The sequence below is a fragment of the Chionomys nivalis genome, chromosome 12, assembly GCF_950005125.1.
Source record: "Chionomys nivalis chromosome 12, mChiNiv1.1, whole genome shotgun sequence".
NCBI classification, from domain to species: Eukaryota; Metazoa; Chordata; class Mammalia; order Rodentia; family Cricetidae; genus Chionomys; species Chionomys nivalis.
Window position 1 is genome coordinate 4,885,953 of NC_080097.1, and position 10,511 is coordinate 4,896,463.

Here is a 10,511-nt window from a genome sequence, read left to right on the forward strand (position 1 = left end):
TGAATAAAGGGGAAGAAGCTTCTATCATGACTAGTGTGGAGTTTGATGTCGCTTCTAGTCATTTGGGAGGCTGTTGTAACAGCCTAGAGTGAATGGCTTATCAACAGCAGAAATTTACATCTCACAATTCTGGGAGCTGAGAAATCTGAAATCAAGGTGCTGCCAGAATTCAGCGTCTGGTGAGGATCTGTGTCCTATTTCATAGATGACCATGGACTTGCTGTGCCTTCATGTGATGGAAGAGGACAAGAGAGCTCTCTGAGACTCCTTTCCTAAGTATAACAACCCCATCCATGAAGCCACCACTCTCACAGCCTCACCTCTTCCTGGCTGCTTTCCTGCTCCTAGTAGGACTATACTCCAAGTAGAACTGCTTATAGTAGGACTGCTCCTAGTAGGACTATACTCCTAGTAGGACTATACTCTTAGTAGGACTGCTCCTAGTAGGACTATATTCCTAGTAGGACTGCTCCTAGTAGGACTATACTCTTAGTAGGACTGCTCCTAGTAGGACTACATTCCTAGTAGGAATGCTCCTAGTAGGACTATATTCCTAGCAGGACTGCTCCTAGCAGCTCCCTCTTTTATCACCATCACACAGTGAGATAAGCTTTCAGTGTATGAATCAAAGGCAAACACTCAGTCCACACAAGATGAGAAAATGGGATACTGATGTATGACATGGCAACTAACTGTTTTAAAGAGAAATGGAGAACATCTTGCAGTTTTCTTGATGTAAAAAAACAAAGTAAAAGCATCTACTAGGAGTGAGGATGAGGATGAGAGAAACTGGCTAGCCTGGAACAAACATTGGAATGAAGACACTGTTGCAAACAAGGTGGAAGGCCACAGATGACACAGAAACTATCCTCTGGCTTCTGTGTTCATGCCATGACACACACCCCACAGTCGCACACATAAATGTACACACACATCACATACACCTGCATGCATGAAAATTTAAAAACTGCAGCTGAATATCCCGCTCATAGGGCTGCTATTTTTTTGTACTCTGCCTAATACTATATGGGATTTGGTTGGCTTAAAGGCTATGAAATTATAGCATGATAGGAACTTTTTAAATAAGTAAGATAGATGAGGTTAATAAAGTTAAATAAGTACAACAGAGTTGGATATGAGATTTTTATGAAGCTTAACGCCCCATAAGTCAGGATCAATGCAATAAATTCCTTTCAGATTTTGGTCCCAGATGGTAGTTGTCTCCTATAATACCAGAATATTTCTTATTATTAAACAAGGACAGCTACTTAACACACCCCATTTCCACCAAATCTGAACTCCAGAAAGCCTAGAAGAAAGTATTTTCCCCAATTGGAATGCCTAACTTAATCCAGGTTTTTCTCCTTACACCAACAGCTTGCTTAATTATTTATACCGTGCTATTTATATTTTATTTAATGCCATCCTGATAGTTTTAATCACGTGCCAACTGAAACGCTATTGGAATAATTGCTACATAAATTAAAAAAATATTTGGAAACTCTGTTCCTAATTGTTATCCAAATAGACCGTGATTTACTGAAATTTGCTGTGCCCTTGGGAAGAGGAGAGACGGCTCTGGCATTTAGGGCATTTACAGCTCTTGCAGAGGATCCAGTTCCAGTCCCTAGCATCCCTGTCGAGGAACTGACAACTGCCTACAACTCCAGGTCTAGAGAATCTAAGTGCCCTCTGACCTCTACAAAAACCTACAGGCACATAAATGCATGCAGATATGCACGCAAATAAAAATTTAAAAAATCTTTTTTTAAAAAATTACTAAAACCTACACAATTTGAAACACTAAAAGCCATTTCTCAACTTTTCATCCTAAAAGTCCATTTTCTTGCTTTTCTATTTGTGGCAGAATGTCACTGAGTGGAAAATCCTGCGTGGGCTCGACTTAACATTACATTTATTCGCTCCTCTTCAGGAATGGGATATCACTGGTGACATACTGCAGATTAACCTTGTAATACATTCTATTGCTTATCAGTACTCTACCCCACTTCCTGCTATCTATTTTATCCTGCTATCAAAATCATGAATCTTTAATATGGCATAGTTAGCCACGTGTGGTTAGGTAAGAATACAGCTTAATTAGGCTGTGTCAATGTAGATATCAACAAAATCTGTCTTTAGTTGGTTATGCCTGAGCATTTAATGCACACCTACTATCTGGTTCAAGAGCAGATATCCAATATTAACCAGAACACCATACCAGAGAATTGCCCCTTATCACTACTACTAGGTATTTATAGAAGGTTTAGGTTAAAGTTCCTTATACATTCATTTACTGCTAGAAAAATTCAGACAATGCCATCCTATTATACATCAACTCCTTAAAACAAGAAGTGAGAAGTGGCATGTGGAAGTAGCTTCACGGTGCCTGTCTGCCACAGAAGCTTGGCTAGATGATTTAGTCCATGGGGGCATTTAATACCGGGAATCAGTTCTCTCACTGAAGTCCCCAGAGGGACCTTTGTCCTAAAGGATAGGCCTCTTTAGATGGTTAATAATGTCACATCTAAAATCACTGTCCCTGGCAGTTCAGTGGAACTATGAGCTAGAAATTGCCATCCAGAGAGCAATACACCCAAGTTCTAAAAACTATTAAGGAAAGAGCCTGAACGTTTTGCTTTCTTTCCTTTTTAATATCTGAGATGATTCAGTCCTCATATGAAAATTTTAAGAGCTTAAATCCAAGATCCTCAACAGGCTTAACCTTCTGTTGTCAGTCAAATCGCTTACTCAATCCATGACTGCAATAAGCAATGTTCTCACAAGCTCTGCAGTTCTAGCTTTCCTCCAGGTAGTCTTTTCTCTGTTCGCAAGAAGAACACACATAGAACATCTTCACAACGCTATATATCATTTGGAGTTCTATATGCTGAAGACACTTCAAAGGATTCCTCCAGCATTTACATCCTGTACCTCCATTCTTCACTCAGGGAAATGAGGGGATGATCAGGTTATAAAGGCAATTATGGTCGGAACATGTTTCTCCTTTTTACCAGTGGTAGGCCAGAACTCCTTTGGGAATAAACCCCAGTTTGTAACAGACTTATTCTGGAGAGAAGATTGTCTCTATACTGTCCTCAAATTCCCTGTCAGATTTCTTGTTATGGTTTCCCTAGTCATACAAATCAGCTGAGAATTTTTTTCATATTTTTACTTTTTAAAAAATGTATTTTATTTTACATACCAACCCCAAATCCCCCTCCACTACCTTTTCCCACCACCCACCTTCCCCTCTCCACCAGCCCTCTACTCCTCAGAGGGGGTAAGCCTTCCTTGAGGAGTCAATGAAGGTCTTTTATAGGAACTTGAGATGGGACTATGCCCCTCTCTCCCATATCAAGGCTGAGCAAGGTATCCCACCATAGGGAATGGGCTCCAAAAAGCCAGTTCATGCATCTGGGATAGGTCCTAGTGTGACAGCCAGGGCTCCCTCCGGCAACAGATCAAACCTACATAACTGTTACCCACATTAACAGGGTCTAGTTGGGTCCTAGGTGGTCTCCCCCAACCAGGAAATTTCTATAACAATTATACAGTTTTCTCAAGGAGTAACAGGAAGTTCTTGTGAGCTGACATGAGGCTGTTCAAGACAACTAATCAGTATTAAAGAATTGGCCCAATTCTCCTGTTCTAAAACCTTCCAAAAAATTCTATGCATTCAAAATCCTGTCCATCTAAAACAGAAGTTCTCAACATGTGAATCTCCATTCCTCTGGGGGTCAAATAACCCTTTCACAGGGGTTATTGAAGACAATCAGAAAACACAGATTTACTTATAGCTTTGAAGTAGCAACAAAAACAATTTAATGGTTGAGGCCATCATAACATGAGAAACTGCATTAAAAGTCTGCAGCATTAGAAAGGTTGAGAACCACTGATTCAAAGTTTAATGGAGTGCTGAGTTCAAAACTCCAATCATTTTAAATACTTCTTATTCAGCTAAGAAAGAAAACCTATTGTACTTAAACAATGTATGCTTTTCTGTTATTTAAGAATTAAGCAAAATCAATACTGTAGAATGGATAGAACTTGAAATTTTTAAGGCATAAATAACAAGGAAGCTAATAGCTTAAAAGGTAAAATCCACAGGGTATTATTACACAGAGGTAAGGAGGAGCTTTTGAAAAATAAGCAGACTGTATGGCAATACCAATAGAGAGCTATTCCACCATAAAACGCCGAGAAAATACAGCATTAACAAAGGAAGAAATATGAGCGCTACTCTTTAGTTGGAAGAGGCAGAATGACCAAATCCCAGAGTATGATCATGCCAGTCTGGACTGAGAACAACGTCATCCTCAAATTAGTGATCTAACAATTATGGCGACACAAGTTTTGTGCCAAAAAATGCCAAAACCCTGCATTATTTTGTCACGCTAAACCTACGCTGAAGTCACTGAAAGGTGTCCCCTGTCCTTGCAGCTTCCTGATAGAGTGAGTGTGTCCCTGTACGTCACTGAACCAAGTTCTCATCCCTGTCAGCACATCACCAGTTCAGGGAGCCGAGGTCGAGACATGGGCCCTGCTAACCCAGCGCTTGGGTCGTAGGGCTCCATCAGCCTGCTTCTGCAGCTTTCCCAGCATGCTGCGACACCTCATCTTTCACCTCTACTGTCACAAAATGCTCTCAATTAATCTCATAAGCACTACGACTAGAGAGCTCCCATCTGGCTTGTGGGTCTTTCAATTCAACGGTCGCTGGTAGTAGAGTTGCCTTGCTGTAATTTCCTATACAACAATGAGTTCCTATACAATAGATAGGCTATGCTAAGCCAAAAAGTGTAGATGGGCTTATTTAGGGATTTGTAAAAGCATAATCCTGAGACTGTGTTAGAAGTACCATACACATTATAACAATGGATTTAGAGGAGATGTCTTTGTCTTGTAATAATTGAAGATGACACAATAATGGGAGTGATGATACAGAAACGTGTGAGGGGGGGGTGTCCGTCCTATTGTAAATCAGAACTACAGGATCAAATCTTTATCACTTTCTACCCTTGTGACCTTGGGGAAATTTCTACTCTGGGTCTTAATTTCCTCATCTCCAATATAAGAATATCAATAATTCCTATATGAAAGCTGTTTTGGTAATGAAAGGAATTACTTCCATGTGGAGCTTTCAGACTAGCCAGCTCATAGGAGAGGAAATGCTTTAAATGTCTTAGCTATTGAAGAGGAAAGAGAGAAGGATAGAGTAAGACACGATGAACGGAGCTTGGGTGGCAATGGGTCGCACAAGCTCTGGTCTCCATTGCCTAGGAATGGGAGTCTCTGCACTTCCTAATTGTAATGCCCCAATAATTCCAGAAGCTATCATTAAAGAAAGTATCTTAATATCATTATCCAGAGGGAAGTGGCTTCGGTGCTCCAGTGCTCATAAGTACATGTTGTATGTTGTTTATACAACAGTAGCCAGAGCACACAGACTGTGTCAGCTACTGCTGTAGCCTGAGCTCCGTCCACAGTTTACAATATTCAAAATGCACCTAGAGTTGGGAATGTACAGTTTGCTTGCATGCAAGTAATCCTTTAAAAAAATTTTTTTTAATTCTTTAAAAATATGTTTTAAGTGATGCCAGACTCTTCCGAGCTCCTGTGTTAGCTTCCTAGAGTTGCCCGGAACTACAGACTGACTTAAAAGAACAAAAATGTATGGCCTCAAGTTTTCCCATCTTTAATTCCTTAACTACATTCTAAATCTTATCCTCATACCAACAGATAAGTGCAGCTATCACCCCCTCATCCGAGAAACTTTTTTCTCTACAGCATATGGAGACAATTACAGAAAACCACAACTGGGTACAAGGCAGAGATGGACAGACTGTGGGGAGCCTGGCCCAGCGGATGCATCTGCAGAAGAGCACTTGATCTCATTTTCTTCAGAACTCTATCCTATCACACGGGTGCTGCCATGAGCAGTAATAACATCTAACATCCAAATCTTAAGTTATAATTCATAAAAATGCAATATCTATTATTATGTTTAATTCAAATTAATAAAAAGATGTTACAGTTGCTTGCATGCCAAGAACATTCTGAAATAAACTATTACTATCATTTTCACAGTTTTCTAAAATGTCACTTGTTATTTAAAATCCCCCTAAGTAGTTTTGATATCTTAACAGTGATGTAACTACAACCATCTAATGTTATTTATACTATTTATGAAGATATTAATTTTATTATATTTTATATATATATGGAACACTTCAGATGATAGGTTTGTGTGCTATAATTTTATTGAGCTTATTACTGTAACAGTTTCCAGCATATTTCTAGAACCACATGGTCATGTAGGTATTTAGTAGCTGAAGCTATCCATCTCATTGTGTACACTTTTCCATTCTTAGTCCTAGGATCAAACGCCTGCAAACTACTAGCTAGAGGTGTTCATAGAAGACAATACAACATTTTTTTTCTCAATTTACCTTTCCCAAAAGGAAGTCTCCTTGGCTTCCTATGGTTTCTATGGTGACTGCCTATTCACTTTGTCCTTTGCTATCTGCATTCATATTCTAGGGCTGCCGTAACAAGGTACCACAAACTTGGTAGCGTAAACAAAGGGAATATCTTTTCTTACGTTTCTGGAAGCTAAAAATGCAAAGCTTGGGTGTTGGATAAGTAGAGTTTTGTCAGAGGTCTTCCTTGGCTGATAGCTAGACAGCTACCTTCTCTTTTCCTCTACATGATTTCCCTCTGTGGATGTCTGAACTTCTAATGTCTTAGAGACACCGAATATATAGAACTAGGACCACTCCAAGACGTCATTTAGTCATAATCATTTCTTTAATGCCCTAACACCAACTGCAGTAACATTTTGAGATACCAGGGATGAGAACATTGATATAAGTAGTTTTAGGGTGGGGGAAGGGTGCTGCAACGATCCATTTAATCCCACAGGTATTTCTATTATGAATAGATTATTGCAACCTATTTTCTCTACGCATGCACTCTGTGGCAACTTTCAACACAATTTTATACATTCCAGTTTACAGCGAACGCACACCCCCACATCTGTGCTCCTCCTGCCCTTCACAGCCCGCCTTGCTCCCTTTCGGTATTTCTGCCGCATGCCTCGGCTGCTGTCATCCATCATGGCTGTATATTTTCATAGATGCGCTTCCTGTTCCGTCTTCTCCAGTGGGTCTCATCATTCAATCTTATCTCGTCCTGGTTGTTGTATTTGTTTTCTGCCTCTAACGGTTGTAAATGCATGGCCCAGCACACATGCCCTTCCTCCTTAACATTAAGATCATCCCACAATTAGACCTAGTTTTCTTTATTTCGATTTCCGTTTGTTCTCTTCAAAGGCTATTCTCCCTCCCTGGTGTTTGCTATGATTTTTTATAGAGTTTTTCAGTTCTTTTTATATGTTCAGACCATAGGAGGGTTCATACAATGTTAATCCTATTAGCATTTCTCAATGGTTCCTCTCTTGTGAAATATTCATAACAAAATAGTCTTTCACACACAGAAATCAGGACTATTAGGGGTTTATTCAAAAATATCTCCCAAAGCATGCAAAAAGACAGCAAGGGAAGAGAATTAAATCACCACTTCCTCTCCCATACTACAAACTTCTTTTGCTACCTCATTGAATTCTTAATCCTAATACTGAGTTAAATTATTTATCTCATTTTATAGATGAGCATATTGAGACTCAGTGAACTCAGTGACTTGGTTAAGTTCATACATGTAATAAAGGTTAAAGCTCAAAGTCAAAAACAATTTGTTTATTCCAAGGCTTTCTCCATTATTTCAAATAAACTCAACTGAAATGCATTTTTACCCATATCGGGTTCCCGAGCCACTTCAGACACGTGGAACGGTGAGAACAAGAGCCAGGTGCCAATGTAATCACGACCAGGAGAGGCTCCGCCACGTGAGCCCGCCTTCCCTCTCTCCTCAAGTTTAAAAGAGTGGTGTTCAGGCATTCATCAGGAAATTAACTACAATTTCGCACTTTCTGTAATGAGAGAGCTGCCAGGAATCTGAAAGTTTCGTTCAGTACATGTGTCTAGAGCACTTTCTGCATGCTAGCCATGATTCCATTTGCATAAAATGTATAGATGAATAAGATGTATGTCTATCATTGAAAAACATACCAAACATACCGTTAAGAATCTAGAGAGGGCCGGGCGGTGGTGGCGCACGCCTTTAATCCCAGCACTCGGGAGGCAGAGGCAGGCGGATCTCTGTGAGTTCGAGACCAGCCTGGTCTACAAGAGCTAGTTCCAGGACAGGCTCCAAAACCACAGAGAAACCCTGTCTCGAAAAACCAAAAAAAAAAAAAAAAAAAAAAAAAGAATCTAGAGAGGAAGGGAAACATTTCACATTAAACATGGCTAGGGATGTTTGTCATGCTGTTTTTCCTTGGCCTTTCTGTTGCTGTTATTGTTGATGTTATTGTTGTTTGGACAGGGTCTCTCCCTGTAACCCTGATTAGACTGGAACTCAGTATTTAGGTCAGGCTAGACTGCACTCAGTATTCCATCCACCTTAGGCTTGAGTGCTTAAATCACACACATGAGGTTGTTCATCCATGCTTCCCTGCCCCAGACAACCACATCTGCAGTTAGGAAACAGCTATGAGGGATTATCTCATGACCATCAACCCCGCTCCTGGCATATACGCAGACTTAAGAGAGTCAGAGTAGATCACACCTTTAGCTAAGTACCAATCCATGTGTCCTCATAGGATGAAATCAGCCAGTGAGATGTCTCCAACAAAAATATACAATCAGTGGTATAAGGAACAAACCAATAAATTAGGAGACCACATATTCATGCCATTGATGGAGAACTAGTGTGTTGATGTTCTTCGTGCTCAACACTTAAACTTGACCTATTTTGAACTCGCTGATACCTACTGTCTTATTGTCTGTCTTCTAAGGCCTTGCCATGGCCTGCAGCACCCTTAAATTAAAGTCTGTTTTTAGTCTGAGTTACTGAGGTTTCTGTCACTTAGATGAAGATAGGCCAGTCAATGCAGGAATGAAATTATCCTGCATCAAATACGACAAACCCACCAGCAAGGCTTCCTGGTTGAGCCAAGAAAGAGAAACTGACTCAGTCTCAATGGAACAACTGAGCCACAGCATGAAAAATCGAGAGGCTTAAATAACTTGCAGACAGGAGGGGAGACAATGGAGATGAAGGTATGTGCAAGTCAAGAAAGAATAATACCTATGGCATTTTAAAAAATATGATAATTGTCAAGTTCTGAGAGAGCTGGTTGCATCATTTGTTGTCCAGTCTCTTTCTAATGGGAAAGTGCAGGGCTTGTCTCAAGTCCTGGCTAGAGTAGCCTGTGAGTTTAGACCATCTCAGCTGGACACCTTGAAATTGTCCTGAGCAGTTGGTAATTCAAAGCTGATCTTTGGGTGATGTTTGTTGACTTGGATTACCCCAATCCAGATGGAATTGTTGTTGTGGGGTCCCTTGTTCTTTTTGGAGATTTCAAAGGTTGTTGTTAGAAATGGTCATTCTTCACTGCCGAAAATTTAAACATTTAAATTTATTTATTTAAATCACTAATAGCAAATGTCTGGAAAATTTAGTTAGAACACATACTGATTGCTTATTATATGCCAATGTATACTAAAAATGAACAACATTAAAGGTCAACATATTCATTCACCAGACATTGGGTTATAGTAATATAGAATCATATTTCATGAGAAATGGGATTTGTTTATTTAAGGTCTTTATACATTTTATTAGAGCAATGGTACACTAACAGATAATATTGTCAGAATATTTCAATATTCTAGGCACTTTGCAAATATTAATTCATGCAATCCTGTTATCTACATGCCAGGCTCTATTTTATGCCCATACCACAGATGAGTAAGCTGGGACACCAAAATTATCATTTTCCCCAATTAAACAGCTGGGTAAATAACAGTGCCAGCATATGCATCCCTCAAGAAGGAGACTTTTCTTTATCTTCTGTCCCATGCCACTTCCAGCTACAATAAGAAGATGTCAATGATACTGGATTTAACAATTTCAGAATTCACTTTCCCACTTTATTATGCTCCTTAGCAGAATTTAACCATATGAATGCACATATAGTCCAATGGTCAATAGGAAAGATTATACATCTTTTTAACAGTATGTCCAATGTTTTCTCATCTACAGATAATTTCTTATGGTGATCCCAGTACTCCATCAGTTTACTGTACCATTGTTTGGACACCCCATTCCTGTTCAAATTCCTAGTGGCATCCTGGTTTTTCCATCTCTTTTTCATTATGTATACAGGTAAAATAAATACCTTAGTGTATAACTTTTTTCCTTCTTTCAAATTATTTCCTTGGAATAAATTCTAGAAGTAAGATTCCTGAGACAAACATCCACGAATGGTTTTGTTTTCATTCCTGGCATATATTCAGACTATTTTCCAAACACCAAAACAAAAGGTTATAAATTTGTAGGTGACCTATTCTCCAAGATCTCATTAGAACCCTGTTACATCTGTATTT